This window comes from Sus scrofa, chromosome 13 (genome assembly GCF_054392235.1).
Source record: "Sus scrofa isolate SSC_HxYL_T2T_F1_AM1 chromosome 13, Sscrofa_HxYL_maternal_Yorkshire_Landrace_v2.0, whole genome shotgun sequence".
In the NCBI taxonomy this organism is placed as follows: domain Eukaryota; kingdom Metazoa; phylum Chordata; class Mammalia; order Artiodactyla; family Suidae; genus Sus; species Sus scrofa.
Window position 1 is genome coordinate 221,943,966 of NC_139395.1, and position 16,539 is coordinate 221,960,504.

Sequence of the window (16,539 nt, forward strand, 5' to 3'; positions counted from 1 at the left end):
TACTTTCTTACCTAGTTAGATTTTTTTAAACAAGATAGTTCTGGGCCATTAACAAACAACAGATGAGGAAGTACAAACATGAGTCTGTACTATTCACCCCGACGGAGCCTGGGGGGTGGGCGCCTGGGGACACAATGGATCCAGTCACTAGGTGCCCGTGAGAGGGACTGGAGACTCTTCACCCAGGAGGCCCCTTCACATTTCTAAAGTTTCCTTCTCCCAAACCCACAGAGACGCTCTAGCTTCAGCCTGCACAAACCGCAGCCTGCACGAACTGGAGCATCCCAGCCCCTCCCGGCAGCTCATCCGTGTCTGAACCACACTCGGGCACCGATGCTTCACCTCCGTCCTCCCCAAACCACTTCTCGACTTTTCCAACACCACACTGCGGGCAAGAGGTCACACACACACAGGGAAGTGGAAAGAGCGTTACTTAGCTCCTTTTCTAAAATACACTTGCGTGGCAGAAGGGTCAGCTCTGACACAGCCGCAGAGCCTGACTCACAGCCGGATCAGTCCCCTTCACCTCACGTCAACATGCAGTACAACAGGCGGACGCCACCCACCATAACAGAGAGGCCGCTGGAGAACAGACTTCTGGGAATGGCATCTGTGGTCTACGGAAGGGAGGCCGCACACGACTGTCATCTCAAAGCAAATGTCGGTTTACTTCGTAACACCCGCGTGGCCAAGAGAAAGTGCACGTGCTCAGGCAGAGAGTCTGGGGTCAGAGGGCCGAGATGCCGACCCCAAGCATGGTCTCTCTAGCTGACCGGCCTGGCAGGTGAGGTTCCTGGACTCGGAGCCCGGGTCCTGGCAGCGAAGCAGAGCGCGGGAGAGCGTGGCCGAGGCGTGTGACCCGCGCGGGAGAGCGGGGCCGGCTGCTGGGCCTCTTCAGCCACGAGGATGTCGCCGCACCCAGGGCGGCAGGACTCTGGCATCTGACCTGAAAGAGCTTTCCAAGGGTTCCCTTCCGGGCTGCTTTTCTGGAAAGCCGTGCTGGCACGGGCTTTGGGGGGCCGCGCTGACGCAGCGTGGGGAGCAGGGCTGGCAGGCGTGTGGGCACAGACAGGCTGCTCCTCCAAGCTCTGGGGCCGGGGATGGCCACGAGCCCAAGGGAAACACGAAGCCACCACATTTCCTCATGCTGTCACTGCCTTCGTTGAACGCTGGCCTCACAAGAGAGGAAAACACATCCAAAGGGAAGACAAGCGCCCATGGCCCGAGGGGTAGGATCACGATGCGCCAGGCTCCTCGAAGGACCAGAGGGGGGCGCAAACGCTGAGGCACTAATGACCCCAGTACTCAAACGTGAGGCAACCCGCGCACTGCCAGATCGGGGAGATACAACCACAGCAAGACACATGGGGCACATGAGACTCCAGGGCCTGGCCAGTGATTCAGAGCGACTCTCAGAAGCAACAGGGGCAGAGGCAGGCGGGGCCGAAGGAAGGGGAGCACCTCGAGGGGGGGCCGCGTGTCCAGAACGGTGGAGAAGGGGCCCCTGTGAGAGCACAGACACGGAGCGCCCCGCCACAGCAGAGCTGCGCCCCAAGAATGTTAGCGTGTCAGGGAGGAGGAGGATGCCACCAGGAGGAAACCGGCATCTAAGAGAAGGTGCCTGCGTGCACGCGAGCGCGTGGACATGGGTCTTCAGCCCCGCCAGGCGTCCAAGTTGTTTCCTTGCCCTTGTGTCAGGGCCGCACCAGCGACATATGGAGGTTCCCGGGCCAGGCATCAAATGGGAGCTGCAGCTGCCCGCCTGCCCCCCAGCCCCAGCCACGCCGGACCCGTCCTCGTGGACACAGAGCCACAATGGGAACGCCTGCCGTCTCTTTAAAGGGAATGTTGAAAGCAAAAGTAATGAAAATGAATTTTGAGGTTTTCAACACATGTATAACAAGTGCGTACGGATGGAAAGGGAAGGAATACCGCTGGAAGCTTACAGCCTGTACACGCGTGGGATGCTACGTTCTGAAAGTGGCCTATGCTAAGTTAAATACATCTCTCATACCCTGGTGTAACCGCTAAAGGAAAACCAAAAAAAGAGAGAAAAATAGCTAATAAGCCAATAACGGACATAAAATGGAATCAGACACTACTGCTAAATTAACCCAAAAAAAGAAACGGGAACAAGAACAAAGAACAGACGGGACAAGCAGAAAACAAACAGTGAGATGACCTTTAAACCCATACAAATTAATAATTACACGAAATAGAAATGACCAAAATCCTGCGATTAAAAGGCAGAGATTATTAATTTTAAAAAGTCAAGGTCCAACTCTATGCTGTTTATAAGAAATCTGATCCGCCTCACGCTGCTGGTGGCAGCTGAGTATCAGGCAGGGAACAGGACTCAGCATCTCTGCACTCGCGGGGCCCAGAGGGAGCAGGAGGCCAAGGACCGTGAAGGACGTGGCCGGTACTGAGCCGAGCGCCGAGGGGCAGGCCACCCCGGCTTCCCCGCTCATCTGCACGTCCTGCCCTCTGCTCTCATGCCCGCAGTTTCAGGGCTGCTCTGACGGGTCCTTGGGCTTGCGAAGAGCACCCTAAGGTCCAGTGCTTCGCTAGCCCCCTGCTCTGCATCCCCAGATGCTGCGAGTGAGCTGACCTGAGGCGGCCTCCATCCCCCCGGGCATCCTGGGCCCTAAAGGGGAGGACGCAGGGCCTGGAAAACACCAGCCACCTCAGCACGCCCTTCCAAGCTCCGACTCCCCTCAGCACTGATGCCAATCGACAAACCTCCCAACTCAGCCCCGAACCGCGGTGTTAACCTTGGGAGCAACAGCTCCTAATACCTTTATTTTTTAAGTTAAAAAACTCTTTTCAAATTCTGATAAAAGCTATAAATGAACCCTCCCCAATGGGCGCACATGCACATGCATGCACACCCCCCACCCCAAGGTCCTAGTTGCAAGGCTTTCTGGAGCAGAGCGGCAGCCTGCTGGGCAGACCGGGACTCGCCCTGCTGGCAGGCAGACGCCGTCCTGGCCCCTCGGCAGCCCCGGGACTGCCGGGAAGAGAGGCCCCCTCCACTCCTGCTCACGCAGCGTCTGAGACAGGGGCGCTGGGATCCCGCATGTGCATGGGGCGCCCCAGGGGCAAGACCTACAGGGGGCTCCCGGCCCCTTCCTCACGTCTAGCTAGGTTCCCACTGCGCCTTTCAAACAGGCTGTTCATATCTCCTCTCCGACCTGAGCCTCGGACTCAGCATGTCTGCACCTCTAGGGTTTGTATCCCGCCTGGTGACGGCGTCGGCGGCACCTGAGAAGAGCCTGGTCCGGAGCCTGGAGCGCCTCGGCCTCCGAGCGCTGCAGATGGGTCCCTCCACGCTGACAGCAGGGCCCCTCTTTCGCAGCCTGCGCACTTCCACGGAGGAGCCGCACCCCGCCGCGAGAACCAGCTCTTCCACTGTCAGGACCCAGCCAGCCCCGGCTCTCCGCAGCCGCGGGACGGGGAGGGCTGACATCCAGCTGCTGCAGGACCCGCGGTGTGCTGGCCTCCCTCCGCCGGCCGAGCTCCCACGGACCGGCCGGCACCACGTGCAAAGGGCCCTCACGCTGCATCTTCCCCGGGAAACCCCTTCAGGCCCAAAGGGAAGGAAACGCTGCTGTCAAGGAGGGCAGCCACACGCGAGGAGCGCTTCCCCCGACGCGGGGCCTGCGGAGAACAGAGGACCCCCGAGGGTCTCTCATCCCACCTGCCGGGAAAAGCGCGGCCGGCAGGCGGTGGCCGGGCCTGAGGCTCGGCATCGCAGTTGGCGGGCACACCCGCTCCCGGGGAGGTGCAGCCAGCACGCCGGCTCTGCACCGCCTGGTTCAGGTCCAGCGAGGGAAGAGCCGCTCCCACCACCCGGGAGCCCGGACGGCCCTGCCTCCGCCAGCGCGTCCCCTCCCGGACCGTGAGCGTGGGCAGAGGGATGAGTGTGGCCAGGCACCGAGTGGAGGAGCCTTGAGTCAGTGACAGGGTGGCCGTGACCGCCGCCACCTGTGTTACCCATCAGAGTCACCTAGAAGGGGTGGCTCCCACGCCCAAGCGATTAAATCACAACCGCTGTGGATGGGGACCCAGGCCTGACTCTCGGGGCGCGGGTGCGTGTGGGTTTTCTCTGTTTTCCACAAGGCCCCTGCTGGCCTCCAGGAGCTCCGTGTCGTGTCACACGGTCCAGGAACGGGAGAGGGAAAGCTCGAGCGGCAGGCTGCGGGGGAAGACACACGGTGCTGGGGCCCCCACCCCCGGACACAGCCTGGCACACGACGGAAGGCAGGCTGCGTGGCTCCCGAGCCGGGCGTCTGCAGGCTCTGGGCCGAGGGCCTTGGCTGCGTGGGGCACGACCTCACGTCCTGTCACACAGGGGCAGGACGCTCCAGGGCTCCGGCCCAGCCCAGCGTAAGAGGGGACGGAAGAGTCCTGCCCCTCACGCGTGGCGGCAAAAGCGCAAACTCTAAGAGGCACCTTCCTGCCTCCTGAGCTGCTCCCGGCTTGAAGTCACGGTGGCCTCCAGCTGCGGACAGAGCCTCTGTGGCCTGGCGGGACCCTCTCACTTCGAGGGGAGCGCAGGTAAGACGAGAAGATGCTCAGGTCGTGTACCTTCAGGCTGCAGCTAGGAGCTCTCCTGGAACCACGGGACTCTGGGGCATGAAAGGTTTTATCCGCAATTTTAACACAAAATAAAATCGTGTCCACAAAATAGAACCTAGCAAATATGCGATAAATACTAAACCTCCCAATTTCCACATTCTAAAGGCTTTAAGTCCAATACAACGGCTTTTTATTGGAAAAGCCAGTGAAAACGAACATTAACAGCAGAATGTGTTCACAGCTGAAGGGCTTACAAATCACAGGGGAAACTTCATCAGCTGACGTTTAAGAATCTTACAAAAACAACAATCCTAAACAGCAGAGCCTTCATCAGTGAGTTAATGAAAAATACTTACGGACGTCCTGTCTTAAGGAAGAATGCAGAGCTCACACGGTAAGAAGGATGATAAAAATCATTCTAACATTAACGAACTATTAAGACAAACTCCCAAACACGAAGCGAGTGCCACAGGCAGTAACCAAAAGAAGCCGCCGTGTAAAGATGAGCTACACGAGAAAGTAACTCCCTACCCAGGACACACGTCAGGGGCCCAGTGTGTTTGGGAGTAAGATGGAGTGATTCTTGTTTTAATTATTTCCTTTCTGTTTGAAAGTGAAAACGTGAACGTGATGCCTTAACACCAGCGCACAGGACGCTCCTTTCAGCCACGAGCCCCGCCCTCCCCTGCAGCCCCTCGTCCTTGGTTCTCGCTCTAGAAACACCCTCCCAAAGATCACCAGTGACGCGGCTGCCACAGCCTGTTACTCTGTTATCGCAGCCGTTCTCCTGACCTTCGATTATATCTCACACGAATACCAGACCTCCCTCTTCTCAATAACGACTCTCTCCTTTTAACTTAGGAAGCATTTCCATTTACTGTTGCACTCCGTGCTCACGGCCTCCCTCTGAGGTATGCAGAAACAGAATCGGTCATTCTACTTTGCAGATGACAAGCCTGATTATCACCTAATTTACAGGACTCGCCCAGAGCCACAAACGAGGAACCCTCCGCCAGAGAGGGGTTAGGTCCGTCGTGGGTCCTCGCCTGCCTCTCCTGGCTCCAGCCTCCCTGCCCCGCGCCCGGATGAGCTGCGCCCCAGGCCCCAGCTGCCAGTCCTCCTCGGGGTTCCTTCTCTAAGAGCTGCTCCCCACCCCGTGGCTCTGGCCATGAAATATGGACGCCAAGCTTCAGCATCTCCAGTGACCTCTTGGATAGCTCCGTTTGGATTCTTCTTTTTTTTTTTAACTGTTACCCAAAACTAAGCCTGTCCAACTAGCTCCCTTTTCTAAACTATGACTATGAGTTAATTATACCTTGATCAGACCAAGTCCACTTTCAGTTGTTCTCAGCTTGCTGGGTTTAACATGTATAAGCCAAAAGTTTCCTGATATCCTTGAAGACATGAAGAAGTCACTGACCACTTCAATGCTACCAACAGCTACAAACCAAGTATTTAGCCTGTATTAAAATTGTTATGTACAGTTTGATTAATCAGAGAGAACAGGCTCCACAACCTCCTGTGGAAAGGCTGGCTTCACTGCCCTATCAGACGTTCTGAAGGCCAAGTTTCAAGTCAGTAACGTTCCAGAGTTTGTTGTTGTCTTTTCATGGCCGCACCCACAGCATAGGGAGGTTCCCAGGCGAGGGGTCAAATTGGAGCTGCAGCTGCCAGTCTACACCACGGCCGTAGCAATGCCAGATCCAAGCCGCGTCTTTGACCTACACCACAGCTCACGGCAGAACCAGATCCTTAACCCACTGGGCAGGGCCAGGGATCGAACCCGCATCCTCATAGATACTAGTTGGTTCGTTACTGCTGAGCCACAAGGGGAACTCCCATTCTTTTTGAATATATACCCAGAGGTGGGATATGATATTTCATTCTTCCTAAAAGCCTTTGATTGATTGCTTTTTAGGGCCATACCTGCAGCATACAGAGGTTCCCAAACTAGGGGTTGAATCAGAGCCACAGCTGCCGGCCTACACCACAGCCACAGCAGCACAGGATCCAAGTTGCATCTGCGCCCTGCAGCTTACAGCAATGCCAATCTCCGACCCACGGAGCAAGGCCAGGGATCAAACCTGCATCCTAATGGATACTAGTCAGGTGTACTAGTATGCAACAGGCACTCCTAGAAGTCTTTTAAACAAGAGTTTCCACAGAGCATCTCCAAAACACCAGCCCCACCTACACAGCAAGGTGGCATCTGCCAGCGTCCCCGGACTGGCGTTACGTGCGGGGTCTCTTCCCCCCCAATTTTCCCCTTTGAAAACTAGCCCTCTGAGCAGACTCTCTGGAGCTGGTCTCTAGACGTGAGCGCCCCTTCCCCCCAGATCGCTGGCTTTTTGATTACAGCACCTTCCTTTTGACTGACCCTGGCCTCTCCAATCCCTGGCTTCTGAGCAACAAGCCGTCCATCCTGAACTCAGTAACGCTTATCCTGCTTGAAGTTCACGTAACTTCGTGGATGTATGGATTGCCTTTCATCAGTTAGGATGTTTCCAGGTATCATTCTGCCAAATACGTTTCCTGGCCTCTCTCTCTCTCTCGGACGTCCTCCAGATACGTGCAGTACCTAAGTCGGTGTGCGTGGCCATGTCCCAGAGGCCTCTGGGCTTTGGTCATGTTTCTTCATTCTTTTCTGTCTCTGTTCTTTAGGCCAGAGCATCTCTATTTAGCTACCTCTAAGTCTGCTGATTCTTCCTACCAGCTCAAATCTGCTGTGGAACCTGCCCAGTAAAATCCATGAACTTCAGTTTTGCTTTATTTCCCTCCTTGGACTTTTGAGTTGTTTCAATTAAGTTTTTTTGCGATGCTTTAGCTCAACAGTTTTCTGCTTTCTTCTTTAAACTTTCTGCTAAATACGGATTTAGATGCATTTCACCATTTTTGATATATTTTTATTACACAGTTTACAATATCTGGTTTCTGTTACGATTTCTTCTATTACTCGGTGGTTACTTAATTGCGACACGTAGTGTTTCACTAATTCTCTTTTCGTTCCTAATTTCCGGATTCACTGTACTGGGGTCAAAGAAGATATTTCCTATGATTCTGCTCATTTGAATTTTGAGCCTTGCTTCCAAACCCAGAAAATGTTCATTTTTGTAATTTCCCGCGTGTGCCAGAAACAAGGATACGGGCGGAGCCTTGTGCGCACCCAACGGCGCGGGCCGGGTAATTGCGTTCTTCATTCACACCCGACCAAGTGTCTGCTCCTTTTCAGTTATCAAGTCCTGAGCAAAAGTGGGTTACGATGGACCTGGTCATGGGGGTTTGCAAATTCCTCCTTAGACTCTGTACGGCTGTTGCACTTTGAGACTACGCCACAGCAAGTGCTGACCTAAGCTCCGAACGGTTCTATCCTAGAGATACAGCATCTGGAGATGAGAACCGGCCTTGTCCGTTTTCCTTTCGTTCTCAACCTCTACACATTCTCAGTCTTAAGTGAGTCTCTGATACGACATACCCCTGGATGGCTGCTGCAAATGCGGCCTGACATGACTGCCTTTGAACGGGGCATCTGGTGTATTTACAGCTGTTACTGAGCATGTACTTGGATTGACTGCTCCCCTCTTTTCTTTTTCGGTTTCTTTCTTTCTTGCCGTCTTTCGAATTAGTGTTCACATCCCATTGTGTCCAGTGTTAATGTTATCGGCATGTGTCCTGTTTCTCCCACCGCACGGCACCCTGGAAACCGCAGCCTGCACACGAACCACCGAGTCTGAAGCACCATGGGTCGTGCTCTGTTGTGAGCAGGACTGGGCCTCGCAGTGCTGAGCCCTGCCTGCCTCCGCCTCCCCCTCCCCCTCCGTGCGGTCGGGCGTGCGGGCACCATTACCCTGCGCTTGGCACTCTTCCTGCGTGTCTTGGCTTTTCTTTTCTTTTTTTTTTAAGGGCCGCTCATGTGGCATATGGAAGTTCCCAGGCTAGGGGTCTAATCGGAGCTGCAGCTGCTGGCCTACATCACAGAAACGCCAGATCCAAGCCACTTCTGCAACCTACAGCACAGCTCGTGGCAACGCCGGATCCTTAACCCACTGAGTGAGGCCAGGGGTCGAACCTGCAACCTCATAGTTCCTAGTCGGATTCATTTCCACTGCACCACAATGGGAACTCCAATTTTTTTTAATTTAACTTATTTTTTGCTTTTTAGGGCCGCACTAGCAGCATGTGGAGGTTCCCAGGCTAGGGGTCAAACTGGAGCTACAGCTGCTGGCCTACACCACAGCCACAGCAACGCAGGATCTGAGCCGTGTCTTGTGACCTACACCACAGCTCATGGCAATGCCAGACCCCCAACCCACTGAGTAAGGCCGGGGATTGAACCGACAACCTCACGGTTCCTGGTCAGCTTTGTTTCTGCTGCGCCAGGGCGACAGGAACGCCCCGTTTTCTGTGTGTTCATTCAGATTCATCGATTCATTGGCTGCTCCCCAACCTCGCCGTTCTTATTTGCCTTTCCTACTTGCCATCCGGGACCAAACGCCTCCGGCAGTGTCCCCTTTAGACTCTCCTACTGGGAAGGTGTGTGGAGGACAGACTCCCAGTTCTGGATTGTCTAAAATGCCTTTTTTCACCCTAATTCTGAAAGATATCTGTTGGGGGCAGGCAAATCTGGGTTCACAGGGCTCTCTCTGGGCACCAGGATGCGCGGTGTTGCTGCGAAGGGGCCCCCGCCAGGCCAAGGGCTGGTGCTCTGAAGGCACCCGCCTTTTCCGCCCACCTGCCCCCAAGAGCGCCTCTCTTCTCCAGGCTGGGTTTCCTCACAGGGTGCCCTTGGGCAGACCCCCTTCCGTTTACCCTGCTCTCAGGCAGGTGGGCCGCACAGGCTGGGTGCAAGCCAGCTGGCCCCGCCTGGCCCCTTGCCTCTGCCCGCTCCGCAGAACCCCCTGCTCAGCGCTCTGTCTCCGTCTCCTGCTCCCGTTTCCCCTCTGCCTCTCCGTGCTTCACCCTGGAGAATTTCTCCAGGCCTGTCTGCACCCGTCCCACTGTCTCTCCGCTGTGTGTAATCGGCTGCTCGTCTACAACTGCAGTCAGTACACTGTTCATTTACAGAGACACTGTTTGACCCTTCCTCGTATCTGCCCGTCACTCCTAAGATCCCTTACTCTCCCTCCCGTGGTAAATCCCGTTTCACTCCTTAAACACATTCAGCAGCCTCATTTTATACGCATCTGATAATTCCGACATCTGAAATCTTCTTCAGGTCTGTGTCACTTGTGATTTCACTAATGACATTTCCCGCGCTTTCTGCGACGTTTAAGATGTGAGCTCTGATTCTTGGAACCTTAAGAAGTCTTTAGGGACTTGGTTGACGTCAAGAATCCTACAGAAGGATGTGCACTGGGCTCGAAATGGGGACCACCTGGGTGGTTGGAACCCGGTTTCGCAGCTGCAAGAAAGCCCGTCTACGGCGCTCAGTCCTCAGCGGGCACTGCTGGTCCACCTCAGCCTGGTTCTCAGAAGAGAGTCCCCACTGGGTTCATTTCCTGCAGTCGCCAAGGGCTGGCAGGGCACCTGAAGGTACCCTTCGAACGCTGGTAGACACCCCTGGGAAGCCCCGATCGGTGGCGCGTTCAGGGCGGGACCCGGGCTTTGTTTCCTGCCCCACGGCCGTGAGCACATGGACACGGACGTCACCTTGACCAACGGCCCCCGCAGGGCTCCGGGAACCTCTCTGGCGCCCCTCTTTCACCGGGCGTCTGTGCTCTGGGTGCAGTGACTACTTCTGACTGTTCGGCGAGGAGGTCCAGCCCGTCGGTGCCTCCCGCTGCACGGCCCGCGGTGGAGGGGGGGGGCGCCTACCAGAGACGGACCCGGACCCGCAGGTGCCTTAAGCACAAGAGGGCGGCGGCTCCAACCCAGGGGCAGAGGCGCATTAGGGTCAGGTGACGGTGTATTCTGAAAGCACAGCCATCAGCATCTCCTCACAGACTGCAGGTGGGTGTCAGAGAGAAAGGAGACAGGACCCCTCCAACGTCCTCACAGGCCTGAGAGGCTGCAAAGACAGAGCTGCCGTCAGCCAGGACTGCGAAGGCCGTGGTTCGAGTTCAGTGGGGGGAGCCTATGAATTTAGTCTGAACATACTGAGTTTGAGTCCATGCGGTAAAAAAACAAAACAAAATAAAACAAAACAGAACAAATTTAAAATGAGCAGAAGAGGCGTTCCCATCATAGGTCAGCAGTCAATAAACCCGACAAGTATCCATGAAGACGCAAGTTCAATCCCTGGCTTTGCTCAGTGGGTTAAGGACCCAGTGTTGCCTTGAGCTGTGGTGTAGGTCCAAGACGCAGCCTGGATCTGGCATTGCCGTGCCTGTGGCGTAGGCCGGCAGCTACAGCTCCGATTAGACCCCTAGCCTGGGAACTTCCATATGCTGTGGATGCAGCCCTAAAAAAGATTTTAAAAAACAAAAAACAAAAAGATACATGGACCCTTATGTTCACTGCAGCATTATTTACAACAGCCAAGACATGGAAGCAACCTCAATGTCCATCCACAGAAGAGGGGATCAAGATGTGGTCCATACAGACAATGGACTATGACTCGGCCACAAAAAGAATGAAATAAAGCCACCGGCAGCGACGTGGATGGGCCTAGGGGTTCTTATACCAAGTGAAGGAAGTGAGACAAAGACCACACGAGATCACCAACGCATGGAATCTAAAAAGTGAAACAAGAGAACTTGTTCACAGAACAGATATTCCACGCAAAGATCCTGAAACCAAATTTGTGGTCACCAAAGGGGAGACATTCGGGGCAGGGGGGACGGGGAGGCTGGGGTTCGCAAGTGTGCACAACACACACCACATGCATCGTCACGGGGCCCCACCGCGTAGCTCGGGGCTCGAGCCCGTGGTCTGTGACGGCCTGTGTGGGGAAGACACAGGCCGTCACAGGATGGACGTACCCAGAAACGCAGGGCTGATTCCCTCTGCTGCACCCCGGAAACGAACACAACACTGCGAGGCATCTACAAGCCGGCAATGCTAATCACACGTAAAAACCCCTGGAGCCGCGGCTGATGGCGGGTCGGACCCTGCGGGGGGCTGGGGAGAGCGGTCTGGGCTGAGGGACACCCGCGCAGGGCAGCCCGTGTTTCCCGGCGCTCACACAAACCAAGCGCGTGGCAGCCAGAGGCAGACGTCCCGGTGCCGCAGCGACACGGAGCAAGAGGGTAGGAGACAGGCACGAACGAGGGACGAGGGACGCGTGCGATCTCATCCCCCTTTGCCTAACGGTTACCTAACACCCGGCCGGCGTCTCAAAACACTCTGTTCTCAAGGGCTGTTTGCTGGGCTGTGACGCCAGCTCTGCAGCTTTACAGGAACGTGAGGAATGTGCAGAAGCCTGGGAAAGAGCAGCACTGAGCCGCCTACGGGGAAGGACGGGCAAGCCCAGCGAGGCCAGAGGAAGTGCAAGGATCCAGCCCGAGGGCGCCTGACAGCAGCTGCTCCGGTCGAAGAAGGCCGGACACGTGAACGCAGCCTGCCCCCTTCAGGCCAAAGGGATGAAAAGGACATGAGCTTTCGGCGTGGCAGAAAGACTGAGATTAAAAACAACAAGGGGACAAACTCCAATTTAACACCTGCTACGGGAGGGGTTGGTCCCGGTGCAACTGCATTTCCGGACACGTTAAGGCCCGTGAGGCACATCCCATTCCGTGAACCAGGACAGGGATTCTAGGAAGTGCCCGAGTAGACGGGGCTAAGGAAGCAAAGCGCCTGTTCTTTAAAACCCATCAAATTTCAGAGTCCCCATCACGGCACAGCAGAAGCGAATCCGACTAGGATCCATGAGCTTGCGGGCTCGCTCCCTGGCCTCGCTCAGGGGGTTAAGGATCCGGCGCTGCCGTGAGCTGCGCTGTAGGTCACAGACAAGGCTCAAATCCCGCATTGCTGTGGCTGTGGTGTAGGCACAGCTGAGGCTCCAACTGGATCCCTAGCCTGGGAACCTCCCTATGCCGCAGGTGCGGCCCTAAAAAGCAATAAATTAATTAAATTAAACATATCACATTTGCTAACAGGAAAACTGATAAGCGTAGGACCCAACAAAACCTTTTTCCCTAGCTTTTTTAAAAATTAGAAGAGGTTCTTATTTTCTAGTATATCCTCATAAAGCAGAATAAGCCAGTCTGAAAATTCTCTTTTAGTCCTAAGCAGTCGTGAGGTTTAGACTGATGAACACAATCACACCACCACCAGGCACCAAGAAGCACATACTATTTTTCAGAGAACAAGCAGCTTCTATTTTGCTATCCTACAGTGAAATACATACTCATCTTTCTAATGCTACAGCTTCCAAGTCCCCTTCAAGGAGACGAACCCCCAAAGCCTCAGGCCGTGTCTCCTTGCAAAGCTCCTTCCCCCACCTTGACCCGCCTGGGCTGCTCACTCCCTGCTGGGAATGGACCCTGGCCCAGGCCTCACCCGCCCCTGGGTCACCTGTCCCCATGCAGACGAGGCCTCCTGCCCACGACCAACCCGAGGATCGCCCTGGGTCCTCACTCTGGCCGCACTGTGGGTCACGGAGAGCACTGCAAGGGAGCCGGGCCCTCTGGGAACCTGCAAGCCCCTGACTCCTCTCCCTTCTCTGAAAGTGTACTTTTGCCTTGATAAAGGTGTAAAATGTCTACCTTCCCGTGCTTTGCTATGGGAGACGGGGAGACGGGACCAAGCTGACAGTGAGGCTATCACCAAAATACACACCAAATTTCAATCTTAAGCTACACTAACTCCACACCTAAGTCAGGAGTCAAACACCCTGGGCTGGAGAGACCTTGTTTTTACCTGACTGTGGTAACACAGAACTCCAAAAATATCAAGTAGGACGGCCTTTCCAAAGCTCCATTAGGCTTTGGGCTGTGCTCACTGCGTCAAAAGAGCCAGTGACCGTCTTCACGAACAAGACAGCCTGACGCCCCAGGGGCATCAGTGTCACTGAGGCAACTTCAACCGACCCCCCGAAGCACAGCATCCAGAGTCGAAGCAGGCACGATCCATCCCGCTTAAAGAGCGCCACCCCTGGTGGGCATCAGCAACGCGCACTCCTGGGTCACCTGCAACCTCAAGAGCTGCGCACAAAACACCAAACTCATGAGGACTTGCACTTGGCCCTGGACAGTTTCTGGAGCAGCAGAGCCAGAAAGGCCCTAGAGGACATTCGGCCTAAGGCCTCCTCTTCGGGAGAAGGCAAACAACCGGCAGGAGGTGCTGGAGGAGCACTGGCTGCAAACGCATGGTCCCGGGACCTCTATCTCAGAGGCCAAGCCTCGCCAGACCCTGAGACAAAGAAGGCCAGTAGCCCCCCCCCTGGAACGAAGGCCCATCTCAGAGGCACTTCCTGCAGAGATGGGACCTGGAGCCCACTGCCCAGGAGCTGTGTGACCTGGAGGAGGCACTTGACTGACTCACATGCAAAACATAAATTTGATGTTGCCTTACAAGGCTACTTAGAGAAACAACGTGAATGTGTGCAAAGCACTTCAAGCGGTGACTGGCAGCCAGAGAAAGCTGGGGGTTCTTACCAAGTCTCCCTCTCACCGACCCTCCAACCGTACTGCCTGCCCACCCGGGGCCCGTGACAGCCAGCCTGCAGAGCCAGCTCAAGTCCAAGACCCACCTCTGACTGTGTGGGGCCCTTGGTTCACATTCTCAAGAGAAAAAGGTTGTCTGGTCAAGAAGCCAAGCCTGGTGGATGCACTACAGACACAGCCCCTCGGCCCACAACTTCAGAAGGTCTGGGGTCCTACCCTAGAGCCTCGTGGGGGCAGACAGGAGAGACAAGACCCCTGTGCATTCCTGCACAGCAAGAGCTGTGAGGGTCAGCACTGCGGCAGGCCCGTGACGCCCAATTCTGCAGGGCCAGGCACAGGCCACACACCAGGGCTGCACTTCAGAATAGGAGCCCCAAGCTCAGGGAACCCAAAGCTTTCATGACGGGAGTAAGCCTGCCACAGCTCTTCCCCCCTTAGTCCTGCAGAGACGGCCTCCCTACCACCTTTGTGGCGGGTTACTGCATAAGCAGCCTTGAAAAGACCGCCAGAAACGAGGGGTTAGCTCCTCTGCCTTTCCCACAGCATCTATCTAAATAAATGGACAGACATACACTGTTCTCATTGATTGCTAGAATGTCAATTCTCCCCAGTGCAACTGTCGATTCAACACACTCCTAATCAAAATTCCCACGGAATTTTGGGGGTTTTTTGGTATAAAGTGACGAGCTAATCCTCAAATTCATATAGAAATGCCAACAACTTAGAAAGAGTCAAAACAACTTTGAAAAGTAAGAGCAATGAAGTTCCCATCGTGGCTCAGCAGTAACGAACCCCACTAGTATCCATGAGGATGCAGGTTCCATCCCTGGCCCCACGCAGTGGGTTAAGGATCTGGCATTGCCGTGAGCTGTGGTGTAGGCCCAGCTGCGGCTCAGATCCGCCATATGCCATGGGTGAGGCCCTAAAAAGCAAAAAAAAAAAAAAAAAGTTAAAAGAAAAATAAGAACACAGTTGGAAGCGTCACACTACCTGACTTCAAGACTCACCGTAAGGTGTGATGCTGGCATAATGACATAAAAATGGATCCACGGACCAGAGGAATGGGGTCCAAAACTGCACCCCCCTACATCGCCACCTGGCTGTCAGCGAGTGCAAAGGCCACATGGCGGAGAAAGGAGCGTCTGTCAGACTAACGGCATGAGGTCACCCGGGCAGCCGTAGGTGAAAAACCCAACTTTGAGTCTTACCGCTCACCACATAAAAGTACTAACTCAAAACGGACCACAGACTTGAATGTAAAAGGCAAAAAACTATAACACTAACAGCAGAAACCACATTTTAGAAATCTGTGACTTTGCGTTAGGCAACAACTGCCATATGAAAAGCGTGATTCATAGAATAAACAGAACAAATTAACCTTCCTCAAAGCACTTCTCTTCTCTAAAGATGCCCTTAAGAGAGTGAAAAGACAAGCAGCAGACCGAGCGAAATCTGCCAGCTACACATCTGACAAAGGATCCGTGTGCAGAACACACACCACGAGCCTCCACGCTCCGCCGCGACGGTCCAGTTTTAAAGGGCAGAAGAGATGCGAAGACAGCTAACCTTGGAGGATATATGGATGGGTAGATAAACCAGGAAAAGAGGCTCAGCATCACCCGTCAGCACATGAAATGCAAATTAAGACCCTCCCGGAGTATCTGAAATTACGAATGACGACCACGGAGCACTGGCGAGAACTCACTGCGGGGGCAGGGGGCGTGCAGAACAGCACAGCCACTTTGTAAGCAGCGTGGTCGCTTCATAAAAACTAACACACACCTACTGTATGAGCCAGACGTTCCACTCCCGGGTATTTGCCCGGAGAAAAGAAAGTAAAAGCCCCTGCAAAAACATCGAAGAATGTTCACAGCAGCTTTGTAACAGCCAGAACCTGGAGACAGCCCAAACGGCCATCGAGCGCTGAAAAAGAAAGCAACTGCAGCATATCCACATGAAAGAGTCCTCTTTAGCAACAAAAGCAATCGACTACTAAGACACACCACACGAGGGAGTTCCCGTCGTGGCGCCGTGGTTAATGAATCCGACTAGGAACCATGAGGTTGCGGGTTCCATCCCTGCCCTTGCTCAGTGGATTAAGGATCCGGTGCTGCCGTGAGCTGTGGTGGAGGTTGCAGACGTGGCTCGGATCCCACGTTGCTGTGGCTCATGGCATAGGCCGGTGGCTACAGCTCCAAGTCAACCCCTAGCCTGGGAACCGCCATATGCCAAAGGAAGCGGCTCTAGAAGAAAAAAGGCAAAAAAAAAAAAAGGACACACCACACGGAAGGACTGCAAGTGAAAGAAGCCGGGCAAGAGAGAATCCGCAGCGCGGGATCGCTCAGACACCCGCAGAGAGTGAACACTACCCTACAGCCCAGGAAGGAGGTGCGGGGTCTCTGGGAAGAGGGGACAC

At 54.8% G+C, this 16,539-nt stretch overlaps 1 protein-coding gene across 6 annotated transcripts in view; it reads right to left on the minus strand.

Annotated features, from left to right (window-relative positions):
- The window catches only part of HSF2BP (heat shock transcription factor 2 binding protein), an 83,767-nt gene that overhangs the window by 22,988 nt on the left and 44,240 nt on the right, over positions 1 to 16,539 (minus strand). The window lies entirely within an intron of this gene.